This window comes from Anas platyrhynchos, chromosome 2 (genome assembly GCF_047663525.1).
Source record: "Anas platyrhynchos isolate ZD024472 breed Pekin duck chromosome 2, IASCAAS_PekinDuck_T2T, whole genome shotgun sequence".
Taxonomy (NCBI): domain Eukaryota; kingdom Metazoa; phylum Chordata; class Aves; order Anseriformes; family Anatidae; genus Anas; species Anas platyrhynchos.
In genome coordinates, this window is record NC_092588.1 from 60,661,287 (window position 1) to 60,689,004 (window position 27,718).

The following is a 27,718-nucleotide window of genomic DNA, read 5'->3' on the forward strand; positions in this document are numbered from 1 at the left end:
TGTTTTCCTGAATTCAGTTAATTTCAGTTATATTGTTCTTTTCCTTTCAACAGACAGAATAACACTGAAAAACAAAACAAAACAAAAAAAAACATTTCAGTTTTTCAACAAAATATTATGGAAAGTTAAAAAGAAGAGATACCATCACTGCTATAAATTAATACATAAAATTTAATCAAATCCAAGCACAAGGTGTAAAGAAGTCTCAATCTATGCACCAACAGGGATTGAAAACACACAAAAGTAGATAATGAATAAACTTAGGCACAAAACCAGATAGTTTTACACTCAAATAAGCAAAAACACTCTAATTGAGTGAGATCTGATACAAGACAAAAAAGACAGATAGATTTTTGAGCTTAAATAAGTAAATAAAGCAAGTATGCTTCTTGAAATACAAATAGGATACTGTTTCCTAAACAGCTGAGTATCTGTTTTACGTGCTGGAAAAAGAGGGCAACGCTAGGAAAGTTACTTGATGAAATCTGTACACATGGTAGGGACTGGGTCACAACAGTATACCCTATTGCACAGTGAGGGATAACAGTGGGAAAATAACCCCTCTTGCTGCCTTCATAACATTTATTACTGTACAACAAAAAGACAACTGAAAAATCTCACTTAATAGTCTGGCCAGTGTTTTTTCATATATGTGTGTGTGTATTCTACATGAGAAAGCCATAGAGACAATTTCTAGTTGAGCTGAATTAAAGAATAGCAATTTAGACCAAAATAGCAAATAGAGTTGAGCAAATTAAAGAATAATTGAAGTTAAATTGAATTTAAAATTAACAGATTTGTATTTAGTAAAGTAACAACTAAATGGCAAATGTGTTCAGCAACACAGATTCTTAGAGTCACAGAATGCATGACAGACACAGCCAGCACTCAGGAAATCCCAAGGTCAAGGACACTGCACAACCTGTTCTCTAAAGTAAATTTTATATTCTTCCACTATCCTTCCCTCTATCCATTGGCATGGTTAATATGAAGCATAGCTCCCTTGTTTGCCAGGAAATAAAATAGCACACAGACCACAAGTACTCAGTGAGTAAGTCAAGTGGGATTGTAGGTATCTAAGCCAAAAAAGGGGGTGCCACGTGCCAGCTGCTATAAGAGCAGTTTCTTGTAGGATGCACGTCAGCCTTGCAGCTGAGAGACAGTGAAAGCAATTTTGTGCATGCACACGCACAACTCTAACGACCTTTATATCCTTTTTATCCTTCTGTTTTGTTTTGCTTAATCACAGATCTACTTTCAAAAACCAACCTATTTTTTTGAAGTGAAGTTTGAGGAAAGTCATTGCAGCCTGATAAAAGAGTGAACAAAATACAACATTTACAGCTCTGTCAGAGTTTAGTACTGCTCAGGGGTGCACTTCATTTTAGCACTTACGATTGATTCTGAAAGACTGACAGCATAGATGATCCAGCTTATCATTCAGGGCTATGTGCCTTGGAACTGCCAGATTTGTCCAGGACTGTATGACCTCTCCTTCTTTGGCCTGATTTCAAGTTACTTTTCTATCTGGGCAGTGGCAGGTGGCACCATTCCCTTGTACAAAAGCCAGTGAATGCCTTATGCCCCAAATGCACGCTGTTAAACCTCAGGCCATTTGCACCACCCCATTCTGAATTCCACCAGAATACTGGGACTATCAATGGGAAAAAAGATCCTAGAAGCATTAACATGACTTTCAGTAGCTAACCATCTGAGTTCTTTGTAGCCCTTTCAGATTTCTATTTCCAATGCCCTTCAAACAGCAGAGGTAGTGAGGAAAGAACAATTCCTTGAGAAACCTCAGCGATTGGAGCTTTATGACCCTCTATCCCCAAAACTGACACCAGCACCGTGGCCACTGAGGCATCCTTTCTCTCTGTAGGTTACCCCCTGCTGAAAACACCCTGTAAGAAAGCCTTCTACAAGCCATTAACTTAATTTGGCTTAGTTTACAGTATTTCACAGTCTCAGAATGGAAAACATCATGAAACTGTTCAAAGAAAAAAATAATAAAAAAAATCTGCATCTTTCATTCTAGAACCCTATCTCACTGGGACATGACTACAGGGGCATGCTATGATATAACACTGAAGCCAATGCTGAATGTCACTCCTTTGGCAAAGAAAACTACAAATTAAAAAAAGGCCAACTGTGTGTTGACATTTTGTGTCCAATTCACACATTTATACACCTCATTTGCTGGAGTTACTATTTGTTTTCTGTCAAAGTAAGACTGAAAAACGGCTGTTTCACTTACTGGAAATTGAATTAAAACAAAAAATAAGTGAAGCTGTAAAAAAAATAGTAAAAGAGGTTCTTCTCAAGGCATCGAGATTATTTCTCTGCTTTTAAACTTCTCAGCTTACAATTTTCATATAAGACTAAGTCAAAAGTCATACCAATATTCCTGTCAAGTCATACATTTTACTTAAAGCAATGGTTATTTAATAGTACGCTTATATCATCACATATATATCATATTATGGAAACAGATAAAAAGCCATTTGGTCTTGTGGCAGTCCTTAAACTCAGGTTCTGTTCTATCCTGGCACTCAAGAGATTTTGTAAGTTTGTAAGAATATTTAAATCCAGGCCTGGCTCATGGGAAACACAAGTTCAAACAGCTACTCTTTGCCAGAGGCAGGAAAATCATTCCTCTGACTGAAATTGAGCAAGAACTTGAGTCTGTTTATTCCAACCCTTAATATCTAATTGCTAGACTTCTATCTCCATCTGTTTACCAAAATCTCTGCTCTTTATGCCTGACCAATATTACCTATTACTTCTACCAAGATGAAGAATAAATCCAAGATCTTTGAGGTAAAAATATATTTTTAGCATTTATTATTCATAACAATCCTTCAACAGGATTGTGTATAAAAGTAATAGTATGTAAAGCACAAAAGAGTATATTAGGAAATCCCAAAAGATTACACATAATTTAATGAACAGGGACGTATATCGAGGACTATAACATTACAATCTGAGTTTAACAAAAAATGCTGCTGAAGATCCTGGCAGTGTAGTGATTGCCTTCTGTCTAATCAGCTGCTATCAGTAACAGTGTCAGTTTGCTGAGGACAGTGATCATACAGTTCTGATGATCACTGTAGTTTTAATTAAGTGATATTTGTCCATTTTTTAAATGCAGTAGTCTGAATAGAAGCATTATCTAAAACTCAAGATCTGAAAAATATTTATTGGAGACATGGACTGCATTTTAAATGAAGTGCTGCTGTTTTGTTTTATTTTTTAAATAGAAGAAACCTACTTTGGAGGTGTTTGGAATGTCATAGGGTGTGAGCCATGCATTGGTAGTAACTTCCCATCAAGAGATATCACATAAGTGCATGGAGAACAGACAGCACCATCAACTGTGCCATTCTCTAAGTTTCAGGTACCTGCATCTACCAAACCATTTTAACAGAGAAGTTCAGCTTCCCAACTGTACTTAGATTTATACGGTATTTCTCTAAACAATAACTTTTGCTTGAAAGCCAGCTAGAGAGTATGGTGGTGTCTCTTTTTGGTAAATTAAGAACTGAATTATTTTGATAGGCAAGCAAATTGAGGAGATCAACTAAATTTAGGAAGTACTCAGTTCTTTGCTGCAATAGGCAGTTACTCTAAGTTCTGCTCTTCCCTTACTGGTATGGTATTAAATACTACATATTCCCAAAGACCAGAATTGTTCCATCTGATTCCTTCAGACAGAAGAGCTCCTTTTCACAAATTAAAAACAAAGAAGTCACACTTACAGTCTAGTGACAGAGGTACCATATCTTAAAAATAGCTACTGGGATACTATGTCATCACCTAATTACAGCAACACTCAGGCATGTAGAAACCATCCCCTGAGGGAATAACAAAATTGTCTGAAAAGCTCATTTATCTAGGACAGTAAGAAATATGCATATATTAATGGGTTTATTCATCAGAATTAAACATTAATCCACTGATTCAGCGGAGCAGTAAAAAAACCTTTGAGTTTGCTTTTGCATGCAAATAATGTTTATCCTATTTAACATACTATTGGTTCACACTTCCTCTACACTTTCATGAAGAAAATATCTTTACCATTTGATATGTATTTTTGACAATGTCATCCTCTTCTGCACAGTATGTCAATTAACCTCTTGTGAAAACCTACACATTTCAAGGTACTTGTCTCATTAGAAAGCTAATGCATACCTAGCAGCCACAGAAATCCCTCTTCTCCCCAAGAATCTTTGGGGTAGCTTCACAGATTGCTTCCACTCCTTCAACTTATTAAAGAAATACTCTGACAGCACTATAATGGGAGAGACAAACACTTACCAGCCCTCTGTGGAAGAAATGCCACTATCCAGAAAGTAACAAGCAGGAGACCAGTTCTGTAGCCTTATGATCAAGTGACCTTTAAATGGGAAGCCAGACTTCCAGTCCCTGCTCCCAAGATGTTACTGTCCTGATTCTCACCCTCCCACACCTTATACCCTGGCCCTTGTTACATATCCAATGGCTCACCAAAAATCAGGTGACGTTTATCTTGCTCTTTGCCCACATTCACAGCAACATGAAGAAGGTCCCAGTGAGGAAGAAAAAGCTGTTCCTCACTTCTGTGCAATGATTTATTATTGACTCACCTAAAGGAGATGAGGACAGGTTCAACTTCCTCTACAGCTGATAGAAAGTAAGCTTTTCCTGTGAGACAGAAACAATAATAATGGTATTGCCAACTGCATTTTTCTGATTATTTTTGACAAAACAACATAAATCTGTCCAAATACAACAGGTATGATATGAGACTGAGCTTTTGTAGAAGAAACATAACTGCTATCTCCTGCAACCTACTGCTGAGCTTCCAGAGGAACAAACCAGACAGAGGCAAGACCCTCGGCTTAAGGCAGATCCTGTCATGAAGCATTACAGAACAAAGGTAAACTTCTAAACTCTAGAAAGCGCTAGATTTCAAGTCAGAGAAAGTCCAGCTGCAGAGAAAAAGAGGCCCAGGATATTTCTGGTTCAGTACTTGGAGCAGTGGTGAAGGAAAGGATCGTCTTGTTTTTACTTAAGAATCAAAAAAGCCAATTTGAATGCCTTATCCCTTTTTCACATACAGCTATAGAACCAGTAATATTACAAACCAATCTGACCAATCCTCAAGAGCCAGACAATCTTAGTAAGACTGACGTTCCTTGTCCAGTCAGGATTAAGAGAGTTCATCATTTAAGTCTGCAATGTTTCTCCACAGATAAGAGAATAACTAAAAAAATCTACTGCCAGAGCACTGAACACAGCACTGCCATCCACACTCAGAGGTCTTTAATCTTGGGAAGGCTCATCCAACAGAATATCTTGTCAAGCTCCTGACAAACTCAGGAATTTATGTTTTGGTACTTCCATTACCAGCTTCCATTAGCCAAAGAAATAATAAACAATACACAACATATGATTCCCCAGTGCAGAAGGAAAAATCAAACCAATACTTATTTCTGCGAAACTGTCATCATTTTCATGGAGAATGAGCTGCTGGTGGCCATCTGCTCTCACCACTGCTATTCAGCAAACAGTTCATTACTCAGTAACAGGGCAGAGAACAAAGATGTTCTTCTACTGACTTTCAATCCCTGTTTCAAAACACACATGCACAAAATGCTGCACCTTCAAGTTTCTCTACAGTTCATGAATGTTTATTCTCTTAAACAAGTGAGGTATTCTACAATCAGGCAAAAAATTCTACAATTATAGAGCATGCCCAGCTTTCCTAAGAAGCCTTTATGTTTATCGCAGGGCACAAGTCTTCAGTGTCTCTCTTTTTTTTTTTTTTAAGCATCTATAAAGTAATCAGCTGCTCTTCCCAATATTTTTACCTCAAAAGGAAAGCAAGTGTTAATTCTTACACATTTCTCACATACATTACAGTTGCTTTCAAGGATACTCTTAATTTTATTACAGAACCTTGCTTATTGTTCTCACATTTTCCACTTGCTCTTTCCTACCTCATCAGTTTAGAAAAAAAAGAAAAAAAGAAAGTGAAACATATCCTCAGCCAGATGTCATGCAATGTCACCTACTACAGCCATAAGCAAAACTCATCCTACTTTCACGGGAATCAGCTGCAAAAGAATGAACATCTAAACCCTTATTTGTCATTTTTTGGTAGCAACATATGTTAAGTGTACATAAACCTAATCATTAACAGGCTACATATCATCAAGTACAACGGTATATGAGCATCTTTCCTCATAGAGGAGCCATTTTCAAATGACACCTCAACCACATGCTGAAATCTGGGAGAGGAAGTTCACAGAAGTGCTGATGAGAAACGGCCAAGCACAACTTCAACAGATTCACTGGTTTGATTCAATACTTGTGGCTAATATAAAGTTTTCTACCCATATGCATTTTTATATTAGAAGAAACCTATTTAGATGCATAATATTCTGTGTGTTACTTCTTTACCATGCAATGCTTCAAATATGATTTTGTCTTTTCTACTTCAAAACTTTAACAGGGATTAAGTTATGATTTAAGGACAAAAACAAAGATGACGAGACAGGTTACAAAGTGTGCCCACATATCCTCACACTCAGAGTCATCAAGTAATTGCAGTGATTATTCTGACTCTGTAACTCATTTAGACAAGGATGCTAAGAAAAAAAAAAAAAAGGAAAAAAAAAGAAATAATAACTTACCTTACTTGATTAGGTATTTTGGTTAAATAGTGGTTTGGTGTTCATTTACACCTTCTCTAGTCACATGTAGCAGACAGAACTATACCACTGGTAATTCTTACCTCTGCTTTTCATAACTGTTAACTGAACCAAACGATGGTGGTGAAACAGCATAGTACTGACATCTTCTGGCACAGTTGTATTGAAGACCATGAACTGCACAGTCAGACCAATTTAATCAGTAGGCTGAACTCAATATTGCAGACAGGTCAGATCTAGTCAAAGAATATGGATGCCTTCAACTCACCCCAAGAAAGGACAATCCCACTGGTAAAGAAAATGGAAAGTTACTACCATCTCTAAAGCATAATGCCATGCAATGGTTATCCAGCAAATTCCAAGCAACCATTTGCAAAGCCTATTTCCAGTGCTGCCATCTACAAAATGCTTTATATTTTATTATTTATATTTATTATATGATTGCCCAAGATAGACTTGCTAGTGTCTTAATATCAATGAACTACAAAACCTCAGAAGAAAATGTTCAGGGGAGTTTTGCAGTTGCTTCACTTTTATCCTCTACATATGCAAGAAAGATGCAGAACTGAACACCAAACACCTTAGCCCCCTAACATTAAGCAATCTATAAATTATTGTGAAATCTTTAAAATCATGAATTATAATTTTAACTTCACCCCTTCGTGTTGCAAATTGAGAAGAATAATGCAGCGCTTTATCTCATAAGTGACAACAGGCCAACAATCCTTAAAGAATGATTGGTGTCAAAAGACAGCCCAAACTTCTTGTTCAGCTTACAGTTAACAAAATGATACACACAATGGTTTCATATTCTATTTGATCTTTTCTGTTGTACCTTTATCTCTCCCACCTCTAAGAAATCCCTGCCCAAACACCAACATTATGCAAGGGACTGTCTAGTCAACCAGTATAGCCCAGGAGATAAAGCAAAGAGATAAGTTTTCTGCTGTTTGCTAGAGCAACTTTCTCTCTCCTCTCCCTAAATGTCATTCTAAATAGACCCATACAATTGATTCCTCCTCCTTGCCCCTGAAGAAAAAAAAAAAAATCCAAAAATAAAAATGGGGGGGGACAGACAGGAAAATCAAGAATACCTTTCCAAAAATATCCTGTAGATAATTAAGAAACAAACAAACAAACCATTCTTGAAAATTCTTGTAAATTTCTGAGTGTGCTGGCTTTCAGGGCAAGATTGTCTCCAAAATTATGCAGAAATATTACTATTTTTGGCACTACAGAACTTGGTTTCACTGCACAAGTGAAGTGGTCTGGACAACAAACAAACTTCAAAGACAGGTTACCCTGCTGGTGACTCCTAATTAGAGACAAGTAGAATTGCAGAGAGAGCTTTTATACATTATGTGGGTTGGTGACGACCATACATCAACTACTGTACCATCATCCCTAAAGTGCAGGACTGAAGAAACTATTTTCTCAGTTCTAGTTGTAACTTTTATAATTTCTTGTTCTCAAAGCTATTCTAAATAACACGTAGACATTGTCAACTGTCAAACACTGCTGAAGGCATAATTGAGGACAGGAAAAATGAACCTGACTAACTGCATGGTTGCCTCTGTATCTGCCAGGCATCCAATTCTGTCACACAATGTGATGACAGCATCTTGTAAAAAGGGAAAAAAAAAAAAAAAAGCTCATATATATATATATATATATAAGCTAATTGGACACATTTTCATCTGTCAGATGTGGAGATACTGTTTGGAAAGACTATTGTGTCTCTTTTATAGAAACACAGATAGAAATGAAATATCATTTCTGTATGTTTTGTATTTAGAACTTCTAGTACGATAGTAATTATTCATTTTTTAGGTGCTTTACAACTTTTCTCATTCCTACTTCAATCATCCTCTCCTATTTACATAAACTTTAAAAAATGTAATCAGTGAGGAATGTAGAAATATCAGAGTAAATATAAAATGGACCAAAAGTCTGACAAAAAAAATAATCAGGAAACAAACTTGCTCTTTAAAATCTTCTTGTTTTTTCTTCTAAAGTGATCCACTTTGAATGAAATTGAGTTATCCACTCTAAAATGAATTCATTTAAAATATAAGGGGTGTAAGCTGGATGACTGTACTTCACACTTGGGGCAGCAGACACTTCTAAACACTGTGCATCAACTTAGCTAAGAAGCTAATTCATTAAGCTGTACCATTCATTCAAGTGCCCATAATCAGACTTCATACTCTAGTTGTTTTTCCACATCTTTCCTGACAGGTACAAAAGAAACAACTCCCTATTACCTGACTAAAATAAATTAGTCAGGCATGCAACTTTTCTTGGCTACTCTATTCAATCACATCCTAGCCAAAAATGTCCTTCGCTATCTTCTAAAAAAGATAAGCTAACTGAATTACATCTACAATCAAAATAATCTGATAAATTGGTTTCACATATTCCATAACAAATGGCAAAGCAAAGCAGCAAAGCATAAACTGGAGATGTTTCCATGCCATTATCGAAAGATCAATTTGAAGATGTTCTAATTCTCTGCTGTCACTAAAACGCTTTATGTAACAAACACACTATGAAGATTATTTTTTTTTTTAAACTTGTATGCTTTTTCCTTTTAATAGTCAAGACTTCCAGATAATTTGTGCCTTCCTTTTGTAGAGTGAGACCATCTTCAGCCTTCTGCAACATCATTACAGAAGTGTGATGTGTGGTACTGACAGCAGTTTATTGAAAAGATTAAGTTTATTAAGAAGAGTTAAAATAAGTAATAGTAGCAGATTAATTTCCAGTTCCACAGTTACCATTGCCCCTTATGTTTCCTTTAAGTTTTTCATCATTCATCTCTGCTCTGACTGCTCTTGAATTCTATGAACTGTTTTATTTGGAAACACCACATCTAAGCTAGCTCTCCTCCTACTCTAGGTAGCATGCAGAAAGAAAAGTCTGTCTATTAGCATCTGCCAACTTCCTCCAGGCAGCTTCAGGTAGACAGATTAAAAGCAAACACTTGCACAAAGATTTGTCTGCAAGCAGGTCTTAAAGAACAGAACATGAATTTAAATAATTGCCTGCTGGATGGGATAGCAGTCATAAAACCAAGAAACACAAATCTGAAACATCACCCAGTTATGAAATGTTTCTCCCTGTTACACCTCACTGAAGCTACATGTCACTGAAGATGGTTCTAGCTATTAATCAGCCAGATTCTTGTGCTTCAAAAGCAACTTGCTGATTAAATGACTTCTAACCACCTGTCAGACCAGCCCTAGGACATCCAGTTCAGTAACATGCAATCTTTCTTCCTTCTGCAGAAGGGGTTAGGGACTTACAAAAAAAAACCACAAAGAGTAGAAACTTATCCTTCTGGGTAACCTCTCATCCCCACCATTTTTTTTTCCAGAAATTATAACCCAAACAACCAAGCATCCATTAAACAGAATTTTCATTTTTTCTGTGAAGATTTCAGTTTGTCATTCATTCCTCCCACCAAGTAACTGCTAATGTAACTTGTATTTTTTCCACACTGAAGTCAGCACTTGGCTTCAGTTAGAAACAATGACTCACCCAAAAATGCTGCAATGTGAAAACACGAACTTAAAACTGTTATGAGTTTCTTGTGAAAACAAATCTTTCCAGACCACTCAAACTTAAGGTCTTTAATCCTATCCTAATTACCATAAAAAAGCCTGAATTAACTCTGGAAACACTTGAGTATTCCATAGGCACTAACTCAGTTTTTAAAAGATGCTCAGATAAAAGTATGAAAATAAGGAGGATGAGAAGGGTAAGCTCATGCAGAATCACATGAAAAGCGCTGAAAAGATGAAGATTTTGTGGAATTATTGGCATACTCTCCATCTCTCTCTGAGAGATACCCCACAAAACACTGCGCTACACTGAGGCAATGCCACCACTGAGCCCAGCCAAGAAATTCACATTTTAAAAGGGCTGCACAGTCACCCCAAAATCCTGCGCTTTGGTTTGATCCCAAAGTGATCTTGGAGCACATGAGCTGGATACCTTTCAGGTGAAGTCAAACCAGACGTGCAACAACTGCCTGTGGATGCTGAATTCACAGAATCAGATTCTCACACAATCTCCCTACGCAAACAGGATGGGTACTGGGTCCCCTGCACCCATTGTTTTGCTTTTCAGATCCACTTAAAATGAGCTGCACTACTTCCCAACATATACACGGGCAGACAGGGTTCCCCTAGAGGCAAGTAACCTCTATGTGCTTATCCACCAACATACGTGCAATTTCTGAAACGCTCTCCATGGAGAATTTCATTCTTACTAGCTCCATAAATCAATAAGGTCAAATCCAATTGCCCTAGATATATAGGTATTCTCTGCAATAATAACTATGTTTTATTTTCAGAAGTAGAAAATTGTTCTTTTTACCCCTCTGCCAGAGGGGGAAAAAAATAAAATAAAATAAATCTCTTTGTGAGTTCTGTATCCCTTACCAGTGAGCTGTTTCAAGCCAGCAGAAAATCCAGCATTGCAAAGAGAAACATATTTAACTAAGTAATAGTAGTAGAAATGGAGGAGTATAAGCAAGTCCAGGGAGAAACTGCTGAAATGGCAATTTGCACTTCACCCATCCTACATTAATGATCAGTTTTATGTTAAGTACAGTAATTTCTGCTCAGCTCCTCACATTGTCATCATGGTTGGAGGACAGCAAAGTTAGGATTAAATATTTACGTGAAACAATCAAAACCTGCTTTGAATTGCAATTGCATACCCACCATTACTAATTCAACTGCACTTTAGTTGAAACTTATCGCTTGAACTGAACTTGAAACTTTCAGCTATTCTGTACTTGCATATCTTCTCCAAATTTGAAGACCTTGCACTTTAAAAATTTTGCTTATCATAACAAAAAGTCTCAGTGTTTCATTTCTACCAAACATCTACCTCAAGTTTCTAAAACTGGGAATAATAATAAAACCTTGTCCTTCAAAAAGACTCCTGCATTTTACAAAGCTTTTATGGAACAAAAACTGCCTTTTCTACCAAACACTATCATTTCCTAAAAGACAGCTTACTTCAAAATAGGCAATTGGACTAATAATCTTTTTAACTGTCCTTATTGTATGACAGTTCCGTAGCAATTTGAAACAAGCAAAGGCAATTGTTAAAATCATAATTGATCACAGAATCATTCAGACTTGAAGGACAGGTTTAGTATCATACCTGTAATAGAGGATTTTTATTTTTAGTTTCTAGCACTTCTGTAATGCAGCAGCCTTCACATATTCAAAAGAAGAGCAAGAGGCCTATAGTAACGCACTGTATTCTTTCAAAACCCTGATTTATCAACACAGTATGAGCAGTGGAAGAGCCCTTGGGAGCACACAAACAGGCAGCCCCACCTATGCTCATTCTCAGTCAAACATCATTACACTCATCTCAATTAGACTCACATGGCTGCATCAAGGTTTCAGCCTAACCTATATGATTAAATATGCAAAATACAGTTTTAGTTCCTGCAGTTGATGTTTCTAAGAATCTCTCTCAGTGTAAACTGAAAGCATTTTTCCTGTTACATACACATGATACTCACCAGCTGGTCAATCATAAAAGGAGGTGCTCTCTGACCCCAGTTCTTGCCCCATTTGCAGTAACACCAATTACGAATAAATTTAAGGGAATTATTCTGCTGCCAAATTGCTTTAAGGCAACTAGGTTCTGGCCACATCAGCACAAATGCTGCAGTGAGAACACAACCGGGTTCAAAGCCAATCTGCATTTGTCCCCTGCTCCCATAGCACTTCTCTCATGGGCAATCCCAGACAGCACAAGCTACGCCGGTTTCTCAGCACATGGCAACACACTGAGAGCAAAAAAGGCAATAGAGATTTGCCCAACAGCTATTTCACACAGACAGCTTGAATATTTTAACTTCTTTGTTTTTCCTTTCTCTCCTCTAATAGCAATAATCAAATATTTTTAATCAATAAAGATTAAAGAAAGGAAAAGGAGAATCAAGACAGTGGCCATAATAAACATGGTTAGCCCCACTGAAACGGAATAACTATGTGTGGTAGCAAAATTACTTACTTGTGTGAGTGTTAGTAAGGACAGATCTTTAAGGTCATACTGCAGTACAGCAAAACCCATGCGCATGGATAACTTTTGAGCACACAGAAGACTTGTGGAGTGCTTCCTAGTTCCTGGACATGGCTGTTTACCCTGGCAATATTCCAGCTACCTGTTGGGGCAGAATTCAGACCTCAGACCCTTTCATTTTCATGAAAAGAAAACCCAACATACAGGTCAGAATAAAAGCTGCAACACCCTCTAGCCCAGGTCCAGAGGGAGTATCCCTCAAGCATCTGCCCAGAACAAGGCAGCCTGCTGGCAGCCTTGATGCATGCCTTCAGTCTCCTTCCACATCCGAAAGCATCACGTTTCACTGGATGAGGGCCATGTGGATGGAGCAGCCTCACAGTACACAGCTGGTCAGAAATGAAAGCTGACCTTTTCATTCAGAAAGAAGTTTCACAGCTTGCCAACTAAGTGACACTCCTGACACTGGTTACAGTGCTTCCTGCTATACAGCTGCATGGCATGAATCAGACCAACAGGAAGTGTTCTATCAGAGTTAATTGAAACCTAGAGATAGCAATGGAAATAATCATTCAGCCTCTGCTAGCTAGGGATTTAGTTTCCATTAGAAAGGAAGAACTGACTCACTCAGTATTGACAAACACAGCTGACCAACAGCTATATGATTTCCTGATGACAGGTCCCTTACTTGCCAATAACATATTAAAATCAATAGCTAGATGAATCATTCTCAAATCGATGCAACTAACTCAATTGTTCTTACTCATCCATAAATATTCTAGATTGATTTAAAATATGATAATAGGTTTACCTTGTCAAGGCAGATTTTAGGAGCAGATGGAAGTCCACACAATGCTCAGACTCAGAATTCCACTTGCAAATGTGGAAAACAAAGTGTTAGATGAGCTACTCCATAGCTATCAGTCTGTTTCCACATAAGAAATACTTCATTTTAACATTCAAAGCTGCTTATCTAGAGATCTTTGTATGCTTCAGGAGGAAAGATTTAATTTTCCTCTCTTTCTTATTCAGACAAACCATTACCTTCTTAGAAGCTAACTTCCTCTGCCCAGATATGGAGGTTAAAAAAAAAAAATAATAAAAAATAAAATAATAATAATAGTAATAGTTGAACATAGACTAAAAGTTCATTTACATTTGGCCACAATTGCAGGAACTACTCAAGCACCTGCTTAACCCTTCAGCACACCTAATGAAGTCAAGGTATACATATATCCATAAGCCTAATATTTGAGCTACATTTGTATCAAGCTTTAGCTAGGAATAAATAAATAAACAAACAAATAAATAAATAAGCTTTTATACATAAAAGACTAAGGTGATTGCACATTTAAATATGAATGGAATACACATCTAAACACTGGGTATCAAACCATGCTCATAGAGTTTCTAATTTGGGGATGACATTTCTAAAGCACTTTGATGATACACAGCTTAGGTTTACTTTCTATTCAGTCTTCTAACATTCTGCTTATATAATCAGCTCTTTTTGTTCCCCCTCCAAAGTCTTTTTATTACCTTAACCAGATAAAAGCCTGAAATGTTGAAGCGAGAATTGCTGAAGATCTGACAAAACTCTTTCATCTCCAAAGTATTCTGTACAAGGTGGGAGAAAATGCCTGAAGCAGCTGTTCAGCCTTTGGCCCACTGTGTTCACTGGCACTTCGGTCCTTTAGCTTCCTCCAGAGTCCAGTTTTTATTTACCTTGTGATGTGTTCTAGCTTAATGGGGAGACCATCTCACTAGTAAATCAGTGACCTTATTGTGTGTGGTATTTCTTATGCGCCAGGGTATACACCTAGGAACACCTGTGTACAGCACAGTAAAGAGCTGAATATCATTATCTGGTCCCTAAGTGCTGTTTTCCCTAAACTTTTCCTTCAAAACACTAGCTATTTGCAAGCCTAGAGATTAGACCACCATACCTAACCTTCTGCAAGGATTCCCAAGACAGCAGGTTTTCCTTACCCGTATCTGTAAGGCACGTAGGTTATCAAGAAGCACAGCTCTCCACCTGGCTTCACATGAATGACTATGGAAATGAACCTACAAAAACCTTCCACATAGGTTCTTGTCTGACCTAAATAAATGTTCTTCTACTTCCCTGGGTTCTTCCAGATAGCTCTTGCAGGAGCCCTGCTCTCCTACTCAGGCTCTCAGGTCTGGTGACCCACTTGTCTTAAGACCATGCAGCTGTTCGGGTTTTCCACAGTATCTAATGAGGTATTTTGAAGCTAACACCTGAGCAAACTGAGATACTCTAGAAAGACACGTCAAAGAAGCTTCAAAGCTTTTATACACTTTGATGACCAAGCTGTGATCCGGTGAATTGTTTCTCCCTGTTAACAAAACACATACAGTCTGTAATCCAACACAATCAATGAAAGCATGACTGTTTCCATACCAGGGCTAAAATAGAGATCCACAAATATGAAGCTAAAAGAACAGCTGCAACTCCAAGTACTTGTCTACCTACAGTCAGCTTTTAATTCCAACAGAACGATCTCTATCATCCTTGGTAATCATCACTGCATAGAACCCACACAACAAATGAAAAATAACTATTATGTGTCCCACAGCAGTCAGTACTTGTTTGTGCTTGACAATGACCACTGCCTCTGGGCTGTTTAATTCACCATTAGCAGTTTCCAGTCACAACACTAAAACCGTGCTAGAAGTTAAAGCTAGGAACAGGATACGACCAAAGTTATTTGAACCATGCACAGGGGGAAAAAATGTCTCTGTACAATATATATGTAAATTGATACCCTACTCATTTAATTTTGCATAGATAGGCAGCCTTCATATTGAAAATAAAAATATAAACACTCTCTAAACCCCAAACAGATTTGTAAAATAAATAAATGAACAACTGTATGACTCCCTTTAAGAATAATACTCATCTATACATAATTCTAGAAAGAGTACAGCAGCAGTTACCATGCATAAAACACAATTTAACGACAAACAAGAAAAGCAGAAAAAGACAGAATGAATTCTTCTGACAAATCATGAAAAACATGTCAAGTGCAACCTATATAAAAAGATGGCTGAAATATTCCATAAGTCTGCTTCAGATTTTTCCAGAATATCACACACTTCACTCTATTTTCAAGCAGGTAATTTGCAAATAAATCTGTACAAGAAATATGTGATCAAAGAAAAGTAACAATAAACGAAGTACACACCATGACTGATTCAAACTAGTGTTCACTTCAAGGCACAGGTCTGCAACAACTGATGCTATACTGTAGAGAGATATATTAGAACACGTTATAAGAGCACTAGTGAAACGAGGTACCTTCTTCTGGAGATGAATTGAATCAGAGTTCTGTTGCACTAGCTTTCTTTCACGGAAGCAGATGAACCTTTATTACAACCTCTGGCTCACTGGCTGATGTAACCCAAAACATCCCAGATAGCTTCATCAATATGTGCAGACCAACAGCAAATTTTATAATTTGCAACGTCAGGTAGAAGCTGTCTCTGCAGTCTCCATTCTTCTGAAAGGAGGGTATGAATTTTAATTTGTTCTTGAGAAAAGCCAAAAATACTGTGGAAAGACTGGATACAGCTGGAACAGTCTATAATGTAAGGCCTTTAATCTCTTATTTTGAATGCTCTATAGAGGTTATACAATTTGTACTGAAATGCTATTAAGCTTTTAAATGAGAGCTTTAGGCACTGGTTTGAAAAATAACAACACACACACACACACAAAAACACTCGTGTGTATTGTGTATTGATGCTTTGGTTTAGTTAGAACTGTCACATCTCTAATACTGAAATGTAATTGTTTAAATAATTTACAACATGCTAAGTTTATGAAGTAAGTAATCAAGGCATTGCTTCCAGAACAGGAATATGTGCCACTCACTAAAAAAATCAAACCTTTTATTTTGAAAGACAAAATCTCTGCAAACACAGATTCAGCTATTTGAGACAGTTCCTATATTCTATAGTTATGGTTAACACATGAGAAAGATCAGCTTTATCAGCCAGATTGTAATTGCAAAGAGCTCTGTGCTGAACCAGCTTCCACTGACTTCTGGTATCTGAACACCTATAGTCTTCCTTCTAATATATAACACAGGAATACTTCTAAGTCATTAACTGAGGACAGTACATGCAATGGATTTGCGAATTGAAACAACGTGGCCTCAGAAAGACCAGTGTTAAAATCACTGACAATTCTTTATATGAGTAAGTAACACCAAACATAAACTATTTGAACCATTACCCCTCAAAGTCCCAGAGATGACACCAAAGACTTGATAAGCACAATGTAAAATGTGCTACAATGAGTGCAGACTATCCCACTGGCAGGCAATCTTCACAGGGAAAAATTTGTTCTTTATACGCAGACTGAACCTCTTAATTCATCTTTTGCAAGTTGCCTTTCTCCTCCCATCATGCATAGCTGTGAAAAGGCCATCCTTTCCCCTAGATGACGTGATCCTTTCTCCTTTCCCCATGGGGCAAGTGCTCCAGCCACCAGCCATCCTGGCAATCCTCTGCTGAATTCAATCCAGATTATCAATGTCTTTCTTATACTGGGGGGGTGGGGGGGGGGGGAGGGGAGGAGGATAGGGGTTATGCAAAAGCACATGCAGTAGTTTAGATGTGGTCTAACGAGTGATGATTAAAGGGGGATAGGCACTCCCTGAGATCTGCTGTTAATGCACCTCTGTGACCACAAGCAGAGTTCATGTTCTTCCTGTTCATTTCCAGGCTGTATACATTTGCATATGCATGCATATGCTTCATTCAGGTGTCTTTTGCCCTTTTTTTATCATTCTTCAATCTGCATTATCAATCTGCATCCTCATCTGACTTATCCATTCTTCCTGTGTTGCTCCTTATTTAAGCTCTCCTCATCAGGTTGTCCAGCCTAAGGGCTCTCACCCCACTTAGTCAGGAAAAACCCCTCCCTGGTGATTCTTGATCTTCAGAAGGTCCTGTTGGTGTACAAGGCAGCTTTCTACCTACAACAGCACCAGCAAGAGCCAGTTGTTGATGTAAATGATCCATCCTTTCCTCTTGAAGCTCTGGGCTCTCACAACCTTGAGTCTCACTCACCTCAAAGCTGCATAACCATTCTTTGTGTGTTCCAGGTCTCTCCTGCCAGTATAATTGATGCAATGTGAATGAGCAACAGGTAGCTGGACTAGACAAGCCTGCCAGTCTGTCTGTAACATCCCAGACCTAAGTCCCCAGCTACCAGAAAGCCTCCCTGGAGAGCAGCTCACACTGACAATCTGTCTCTGTCCCATACAGCAGGGAGTCACTTGTCCTTCTCTGCTGCTGCTGCTGCATGGTTCATGTTGATTCAGCAATGTTGCCTCTCCAGACATTACTTTTACCTCCCTTGTGTGCCACCAAGGCAGCTGCCTGTCTGTGGCTGGAGAACAAGCCATCCTCATGCTGACAGAAATCATGAGCTTCTGGTCTTCCCTATTCTAGCACTCCATTAGGTGACTGAACAGGTGCAGACTCTGCCTACTCCTCCTCTTGTCTGGATGGCAGGGTGAAGCTTTTGTCTCTGCATGTTCCCTGCAAAGACATGTCAATCTATTTTCCACCTTCTCTGCTGCTATACAGATGGCTTCTCTGCAGGCTGGACGCTGCATCCCTTGCCTCAGCCCAGGCCAACCTCCAGGGCTCTTCTGCATGCCCATGGGCCAGGGCAGCTGCTGGAGTAGGGCCCAGCTCTGCAAAGGCAGCCACTGAGCTAGCCCATGCCATCTTCAGCAGAGTCCAGCCAGCCTGAGACTGCTTAAAGATTTACACAGCTCCTTAACGTAGATTCTTCCTCCAAAAATGACCAGTGCTGCCCCCAGATAGAAAAAGACCCTGTAATAGAAAAGGCCCATTTTGATCCAACATGGCAATCCCTAACCATAATTCTGCTTGCAGGAAGGCTAAAACACAAACTAGGACCGTCCTGTCCCTTCATATAGCTGCCTCTTCAAGAAGCAGCCCCTAGCTAGTTTGTATTCTGCACCCGCCATAGCAAAGGCACTACTCTTTTCCAGCCTTTCAGTCTAATAATAACTGGTAAAAAAAGGGAAGCCCAAACAGGTTGCAGAAGACTCAGAATGGCACCATGTGCAGAGAAACAAATAGGACACAGGCATAAAACAGTTGCTCTTGTCACAGCCACTGAGAGTAACTAGTACATAAAATTATTCAAGAGTATCCAGGAAAAAAATAAAATTCTTATTAAGTGGAAATTCTTCACTCCCAGTGGTGACAGTCAGTGCTGCTGTGAGAGTCCTAACAGCCCCCAAGAGCCTGTAAATTATATATAAACACAATTTTTATCACTGCAAAATGCTGACACCTGGTTCTCTCCCAAGTCGTATTTCATATATTGAATTTCACATTCACAATCTCATATACATATTTTAGACAAGGATTGTTACATATCAATGTTAATATAATGAGTATTTTCATCTAACGCTTTTTTAGAACAAGGTTCCTGCAAAAATATTTCATATTGAACTTGAATAAGCAGTTCTGTGCAGAAGAGTGCTCTAGTGAGACTTTAAAGGCAACTCTGAATTCAATTTCTATCATAAGATACATGATGTCCTCCAATCCCTGACTTTTCTCAGCTCATTTGTAGGCACTTTGGTTATTCTTGCTCCCTCAACTTTCCCAAGGACCATGCAAACTATCAGCATCATTAGTTGGGCAGAACTCGCAGAGCACCGAGGAAAATCTGTCAGCATTTTGGAGCTCTGAATGCAAACAAAGCTAATCCATGGCCTTACTCCAAAGCAGTTTGTTTTCCCTGTAAGTTATTTGCTCAATAAATCTTGCCACAAAATCTCTCTGATATTCTCTCTGTGATTCTCCCTGGGAAGCTGGAGAGCACGGCTGGGGTCCACTAAGTGCAATCATAGAGACTTGCGTGCCTGAATTTCTTGAGCCTTCCTGACCACAAACACCACGGTAGAACTGAGTTTGTACAGCTTTGATATGGAACCAGAACTCAAAAGTCCTCAGAGAGCTCAATTCATCAGAATTATTTGTGATACAAAGACTCATGCTTTATTTATGTAGCTTAAGATGAGAGACTATGAGAACACTAACTGGGGCCTTCTGTAGTACAGCAGCGGAATACAAAGGTATTTTGAAGTGTGTCACCCACCGGTAGGTGGAGGGAGATGATCCTTGCCCCATACTCAGCACTGGTGAGGCCACACCAGGAGTGCCATGTCCAATGCTGGGCTCCCCAGTTCATGAGACATGGAGCTACTGGAGAGAGTCTGACAAAGGACCATGAAGATGATGAAGAGACTGGAGCATCCCTGCTATGAGGAAAGGCTGAGAAACAGCTGGGACTGTTCAGCCTGGTGGAGGGGAGGCTCTGGAAGGGGGGACCTTAAGAAAAATACCTGAAGGGAGGTTACAAAGAGGAATGGGGCCAAAATCTTTTCAGTGGTGCCCAGGGACTGCACATGACGCAATAAGCACAAACTGGAATACAGGAGGCTTCCTCTGAACATCAGGAAACAGTGTTTTACAGGAAGGGTGACTGAGTTGATGAACAGGTTGCCCAGAGAGGTTGGGGAGGTATCTGTCTCTTCCCTGCAGATCTTCAAAAGCCATCTGGACACAGTCTTGAAGAACCTGCTGTAGGTGGCCCTCGTGCATGGGGTTGGAAAAGAGGTCCTTTCCTACCACAACTGTTCTGTGATTCTGAACTTACATGATTTTAGCACTTAAAAGCCTAAACCAGTAGGCCCAAAAATAAAATAAAAATAAAATTAAAAAAAAGAAATAAATCACACTTCATACTGTATACAGAGGGAGAGCAGGCTCAGTGTTTACAGCCTGTTTTTTGACACCTTGTTTACACCCTTCCCTTACTTAAAACAACAGAAGTAGTACTAAGCTTTTCTATCTCATGGTCCACATGACTGCAACAATTTTATCCTACCTTCTGTAAGAAAAAAAAATTGTCAGCTTTTAATTCTCCAACGAGAGGCTGTAACTGATCTCTCCAGTGCTGTGCAGTAATTTTAAGAGTAACTTGGAGTCTTTTAAGAGTAATTTGGAGTCTGGAGATTAATAATTTAAATTAATTTTTGGCAAATTTAAGAATAATTGTAAGAGTAATAAACACCCACCTCTACTTGGAACCCTTAATTATAGATGACAAACTATAAACACAAATCTGTTGCATCATCAGAAACCTGAAGACACGTTCCATTTATGCATACATCACAAGAAAAACATTATTCCTTCTATTTAGAAGGTATTATAGATGTATTACATTTGCTTATGAGCATGACATGTTGGTAGAAAGAAAATTGGGACCACATTTATGTTTACTATTGTGTTTGACCACTGTTGCTTATACCATTTTGTGCTGATAATACTTGATATCCATTCTATGCAAGCATAAAAGGAAAACAATTTGTGAGGTAGCGGAAAAACAAGTCCTGTGTCTAAATATAAAGGAACTCTCATGGGATATTTGCTCACAGGAAAAAGAGTCCTATTGGACTTCATGGATGTACATGAAGTAAAAAAAATGCACAATACAAACCAGGCACATAAGATTATTTAATGTCCACTGAAAAGAATAGACTACTTCATATACAGACACAAATGTATTTTGTCCAAATCACCAGCTATTGTTACCTAGCAAGTGTTCAGATGCTCCTAGAAAATGATCAATGTTACAAAAAAGCCTGAGAAGCATTTTAGAAATGTAACAGCTTAAAAGGAACTGTGACAATCACTCTTCAGTGACAAGAAGACAACGATCAGAATTTGACAGGGGAAAACAAAAACAAAAACAAAACACTTGACAGTTGAAATCAGTTTAAATATTGCAGCACTGAGTAATGGTTTCCTAAAATTTCACTATTCTCTATGCTCACCCATGTTGTTTCACAACATAAAGGTTAAAGTCGGGGGGGGCAGGAGCATTATAATGGAAGGAAAACCTGGCTGGCTGTGAGGACTGCCAGAGAACAGGAGATGAACATATTAATCATTGGTGTATCACAGGGAACTCTGCACAGCAGGACTAAATTACTCTTCAGAAACAAACTTCCTCAGCCATCTTTTGCTGTGATCACCAACATGAAATTGTGTACTGCTATTGATGAGACAACCGTAGACCTTTATAGTCCAGCCAAGCAGGAAAAGCCCCAAACCTAAACTAGATCTATGCATATTAAAAAGATGAAAAATGCCCTGCTGTCCCCTATGAGAAAAGTGCCGAATACAAAGAGTATTTGGAGGATGTCCTTCCTGTCTTTTTCAGGTGTTCTAGTTGTCAATTATTTGCACTGTGCTATTTACACATTTTGTAATAGCTATTTGCACAAGAGTTAGTTGCAGGTTCACAACAGTCTGAAAGCCCTGCAAACAGGACTATGGATGTATTCTGGCATGTTAGCATTTTGACCGAAAAACCTTGCTACTTGAAAGCGAAACACCCCACAAATATCGTGTATCCAAACAAAGCTGTCACTGCACAATGCTACAAATAACCAATAATTACTCTACAGTTGCTTAAAAACAAACAAACAAAAAGAAAAAACAAAAGAACACCTTTCCAGCCTGTTACATGATGCACAGTCTCATGGGAAACACGGTACTGCTATTGGTAGTAGAGGATCTAGTGCCAAAGAGGATCAGCAAGATTATGCTACTTAGTAAATTAATCCTCCATGTGGTTCCAGGAAGGGGTTCTGGTTTCTCATACATTTTGTGAAGAAATAAACTCCTACTTTAAATGAGTTTACAATCACACACTAATTAAATTATAAGGTATAAAATGAGCCTTTCTGCAATTAGATGAGGCATTTCTAATACAAAGCTCAGGTCACTGCTGGTTTAAAACCAAGGCTGATGAAAAAGCCAAAAACAATTACAACACTACTAGCATTTACCTTTGTTCCCAGTCTCTCAGAGAAGCAGAATCTACCAGGGTAGCTCAGAGAATAAATATTCACAGTGCTGCTCTAGCTACACACAGTTTGAACTGGCCTGAGTTACCAGTTAAGGTTTGCACCACTCTGTATGACTCCCCTGCATCTGACATACACTGTGAGTTTTAGAATTAATACCACAGAAGACACAACATCTTTATGTTGATCCCTGCAGTAACGCAAAGGCAACTTAGACAAACACAATCTCTAATGCAATTTTGCAAGAGTAGTCAACAGTTTATCCATTGCATTAAAGTTTGTATAAACAGACACGGTGATAAATGCTGGTTTAAAGTTTCCTCAAATTCTCTGCACAATTGATCCATAATCATCCCAGTCCACTCTGAAGCTTAGTATCCTACCTTATTTCAGTGGTTGCAAGTTGCCTGTTCAGTTCCCTAACCTGTGTTTCAGCCAACATTGTGCTCAGTGGAAAAGGTTGCTCTGCCGTGTCCAGCTATTCTAGAAATAGTAACGCAATCACACTCAATGTGCTTGTTTCGTGTTTGATTCCTTTGAGAAGTTTCCTTATTGTTTTCTTTCAGCCCTTGGGGGAATATATAAATGGAGAGTTTAAATTGAGCTCATGTTGTAGGTTCTCAAACATCTGTATGAGGTAGCAGGAAAATTCAGCAACTTATGTGAACCAACATTGCTGAATTCACTATAACTGCATCCCTGTGTACGCATACCAATATCAAAAAATCATCATCAAACTTGGAAACTGTCAGAAAATCAGCTGAAAAACTTGCTTAAGAGGTCATGAATGTTTCATTATGAATACATATATAATTGCCACCATAACCAATGTTTGTGCTTTGTTAATTGCTTGCTGTTTCTAGGATTACCAAATTATTTTTCTTTAGGAGGCAGTAAGAATAACAGGCACAAGTTAGCAATTTAAGCTCCATTGAAGATCATATCCAGGTACAAATACATGCATATTCATAATCCTCTTAATTCATGTTTAAAGCTGATTAATTATCAAAAAAAAAAAAAAAAAGGCAGGCCCCTGTGATCTTACCCTGATCCTCTGTGATCAGGGTAAGAACAAAAATCAGGTAAATATCAGATCTGTCCACAGTAAAACATTTATTTGAACATTTAAGTCATGTTCTAAAGAGAAAAGCTTTATTCACAAAAGATTTCTGAAAACAACAGCAACAGTTTCAAGAAATACCCCTTATATTGCCATTTCTTCCCCAAATCAGTAAGCACATATGCAGCCTAGCTGTTTAGGGTGTTTGTTTTAAAACAAATAAACAAAATCTAATAAACATTCACTCCTCTCAAGGTTTCAGAAGAGTTTTCAGAATGGACCTAAACAAAGATTGGCCAAAACTCACTATGATGAGTGGTTCTCTATGAACTATTTGAATTCAAACTACTTCAGGTAAACTTACATGTGTTGTTGATAATTAATAAAATCAGCAAAGCCTAATCTGAAAAGTTAAATTATTGAGGGATTTTTTTTTTTGGTCACCTAGAAAGTTTATTGGTGCCTTTTATCTTCTTGTAACGAACCTGAGCAAATGAGGTTTTGTTTAGTCTTTGACCACCAAATGCATGGATGGGTTGAGCTCACAGAGAACCATTTAAGAGAGACCACACTGAATTGAAGCACATATTAGTTGTTCCTATCTAGCTTCTAGCAGAACAGTGACACGAGATCCTGAGTTTAATTAAGTATAAAAATACCACACTCTTTAAAACAATATACCTATGTTTCTCGTGCTTCCTTCATTCATCTCTTACAGCTTGTTTTTATGGCTCAGAAAATCCTACACTTAGAGAAGACAGGAAAGAAACTTGATAATTATTGCTAACTTGTAAGTGAGGTGATCTACAGCTGCTTTCAAAAGATGCTAAGTGCTTTTAAGGTTCTCTCTCTTTGTACTTCAACTTTTTGCAAGGAAGATTTCCATTTCACTGTTTAACCCTAATGACACCAAATTTGCATCTGTTGCTGCACATACACCAGATGGCAACAGTCTCTCTTACCCCACACCACCTCTCTGGTCCCACTCAGAAGAAAGATTTCGGCCACCACCTAAAGAGTGCATGCGTAACTGCAGAAAATGAGCAGCATCATTAACTTCAACAGATAACCTGCACACTTAGACATGGGCATGCAAATATTGCAGATCATTAGATTACTACCATCATTTTAAAGTTTATAAGCATCCTCATGAGGCAAAGAACAAAAAACTCTGCAGCACTGAATGTATTAATGGCACTTATTACTTAGGAAAAGTGGTAGACCTCGGTACCAATTGAAGAAATTCATGTACCTGTTCACCTTCCTAAATTACAGCATTTTTGTAATTCTTTTTCCTTCAGAAACAGAATTAAGTCCAGTAAATCAACACAGTGTTTATTCTCCCTGAAAATGCACACTGAGATACAGCTAGTATTTCAGCCTTGCCCTATTTGCGCATGCACACCATCACCTACTACAACCAAGAATTACACAGCACGAGCAGGGTACTATACTGTGCTGCATTTACCACGTAATTTATTGCTTCACTGTTCATTCGCTGGAAAGATGCTTTTCAGAATGTTTGTTATCTCTTTTCATCCCCTCATTTCATATGTACTGACAACACAGGACTTACAGAGAGGCTTTAAATATCAGATGAAATCTGTTTGGTGTCAGGAGCCCTGAAAGCAGAGGTGGTGGGAAGGGCTGCTTGAGCAACTACTCTCAGGTTGCACTGCAGTTAAGAGACACAAACAAATCTGCAGCAGAGGGCACAATGACAGTAGATCCTCCGCAGACTCTTCTCTGATAAGAAGATGATCTAATAAATGAATAGAAACCAATTTCAGCATTAGAAGTCCTAGAGCCAAAATGGTTAGCGGGTAGGAGAATATTCTGTAAATTAATCATTACAGGCTCTCTCTAGCCTTTTGTTCTCCCCAGAGCTCCTTCTTTTAGCCACTGTTGAGGGGGGGAAGAAACAAAAAAAAAAAAAAGGTTTCTCAAAGGCAGTCTGCTGAAAAAGACTCAAGTTGTGGTCAAATAATTCTCCTCATGATGATTGCCCTTCTGTCTTTAAATTCATATCTAATTATTGTCAGTTTCTTATTACTAGAAATTATGACTTTATCTGGAATAAATGCTGTGCATTGATACAAAGGCTGCCTTTTGCTGCCACTTTGAAACATTAGACCTATGCCTTAAACATTTTGGCACGTTTCTTAAAAGACAGAGGAATAAGTTAGCTCAAAGAGTTTTCTATCTTTTATTTTAATACCTGTAAAATATGTTACATTAACAGGGGCACATAGGTACTGCATAATACAATCCTGTGATGCGGACACTAATTGTAAAGGTCAGAAATTCTAAATACTGTATAAAGGATTTGCGTCTTACACTATTAAAAAATGAAAAACATCCTAGATTAACTCAAATTCATTCAAGTTGATAAAAAAAAAAAAAAAAAAAAGAACAGGAAATGAAAAAAAAATAAAAATCAAGATGTAGCAATGCAGTTTATGCAGGTCTCCAGAAACCAGCACAAAATACAAATGGGCTCTATGATCAGGAATACAGGGTAGAATTAATCCCAAAGCATGGTTCTGCAACCAAGCTCTGTACTTGCAAAGCTAGGTTTTATTGGTGAGAGCTGTTGACAGAGTTGACTACTACTTTATAAATGGCATTTCTGTAATATTCCTCTTCCTCTGAAGGAAACAACACCAACCTATCTATCTGCACACAAATCCCTTTCACTCACATGGTTCTTCTCCATCTGAATGGTGTTCAGGGACTTTAAACCCAGCAGAAACACTGCCATAACAGTGAGTATTTTATGAGGGCTCTAGGAGGTAATGATTGAGGATACACAAGTCCATTAATTGATTGTTTTGCATTTAGCTCCAGTAGGCAATCCTAGCTACATGCTGAGCCACAGCAGTTTCTTTCTCAGCAAACACTTTTGGAAGTGAATGCTCTTGCATTTTCAAAATAGTCAAGATATTTTTAATAATGTTCTTTTGAAAGAAAAAAAAAAAATAAAAACACATAGCTTTTGAAAAAAAAAAAATTACAGGTTACTTCCATCTGTGAGGATTTGATAGAAAGTGTAAATTCACTAGCACACCTACAGAACACAAACCATCCTATATATTCTTTCCATTCATGTTTTAAATTACCAGCTGTTTTGTCAGCTTTTCTGTAGGTGCCTTCTAGTTTACCACCACCTCTCCCATTTTGTAATATTAAAACAGATTAGCCAGACAAATATTGTGTGCTACAAAACAAACTTTGACGGACTTCCAGGTCTAAGTCCAACCTTCTATTCACAGTTTAGTAATGGCACATTGCAGCAGGTCAAATTTTTGCAAGTTCTTGTTAACTGTTTAACTTCTAGGATGTGTAATATTGCATTCCTATAAAAATAAATTAATTAAATACATTTATATATATCTCTATATAACAGATATGTTTTGCAATTTCTTAATGCTTATTGCAATTTCTTAATGCTTAAAAATGTGGGTCTTCCCAATCACCAGGAAATAATCACTTTGCCATGTTTCCATTATAAAGTATGAAATACTACAAGCAAAATAATATATACTTAAATAGCAACTACAGTACACTGTTTGAACAAAATATATATATATATAAAACAGGAATTCTGTAAAAAAGTGGGTCCGATATTTTTACCCAATTAAAAATGAATTTTCTATTTTTCTGAGTAAAACTCAGTGGTGTGTTGAGGGCACATAGTGTTCGTGTTTTCTCTTGAACACAAAATTAGGAAAGGCAGCAATCTTCTATTCCACTGTTTTAATTAGGGAAAGGAGGAATAAAGAAGGGAACCTTAGGAAAGAGGGGCGGCTTTAACATTCATAGCTTTAATTGTCTGTAGCTGAGAAATACCAGAAGTGAACACATACTCAGAAAGGTTACCTAAAACTTCAGGAGGTGTTTTTGTATTGCATTATTAGCCCAGCAAGTCACTGAGTCAACATTATGAACTAACC

The 27,718-nt window shown here is 38.0% G+C and overlaps 1 long non-coding RNA gene across 14 annotated transcripts in view; it reads right to left on the reverse strand.

Annotated features, from left to right (window-relative positions):
* The window catches only part of LOC119716136 (uncharacterized), a 150,493-nt gene that overhangs the window by 122,271 nt on the left and 504 nt on the right, over window positions 1-27,718 (reverse strand). For 11 of the 14 annotated variants that reach the window (XR_011807620.1, XR_011807615.1, XR_011807619.1 and 8 more), the window contains exons 1-4: window positions 14,739-14,932; window positions 13,561-13,622; window positions 12,741-12,891; window positions 4,626-4,683 (exon numbers count right to left, since the gene is read on the reverse strand). The exons of 1 other annotated variant lie outside the window; for it this stretch is intronic. This is a non-coding gene — a long non-coding RNA (uncharacterized lncRNA). Of the gene's footprint in view, window positions 1-4,625; window positions 4,684-12,740; window positions 12,892-13,560; window positions 13,623-14,738; window positions 14,933-27,718 lie in introns of those variants that run through there. 2 more of the 14 variants (XR_011807611.1, XR_011807609.1) reach the window with 2 other exon arrangements.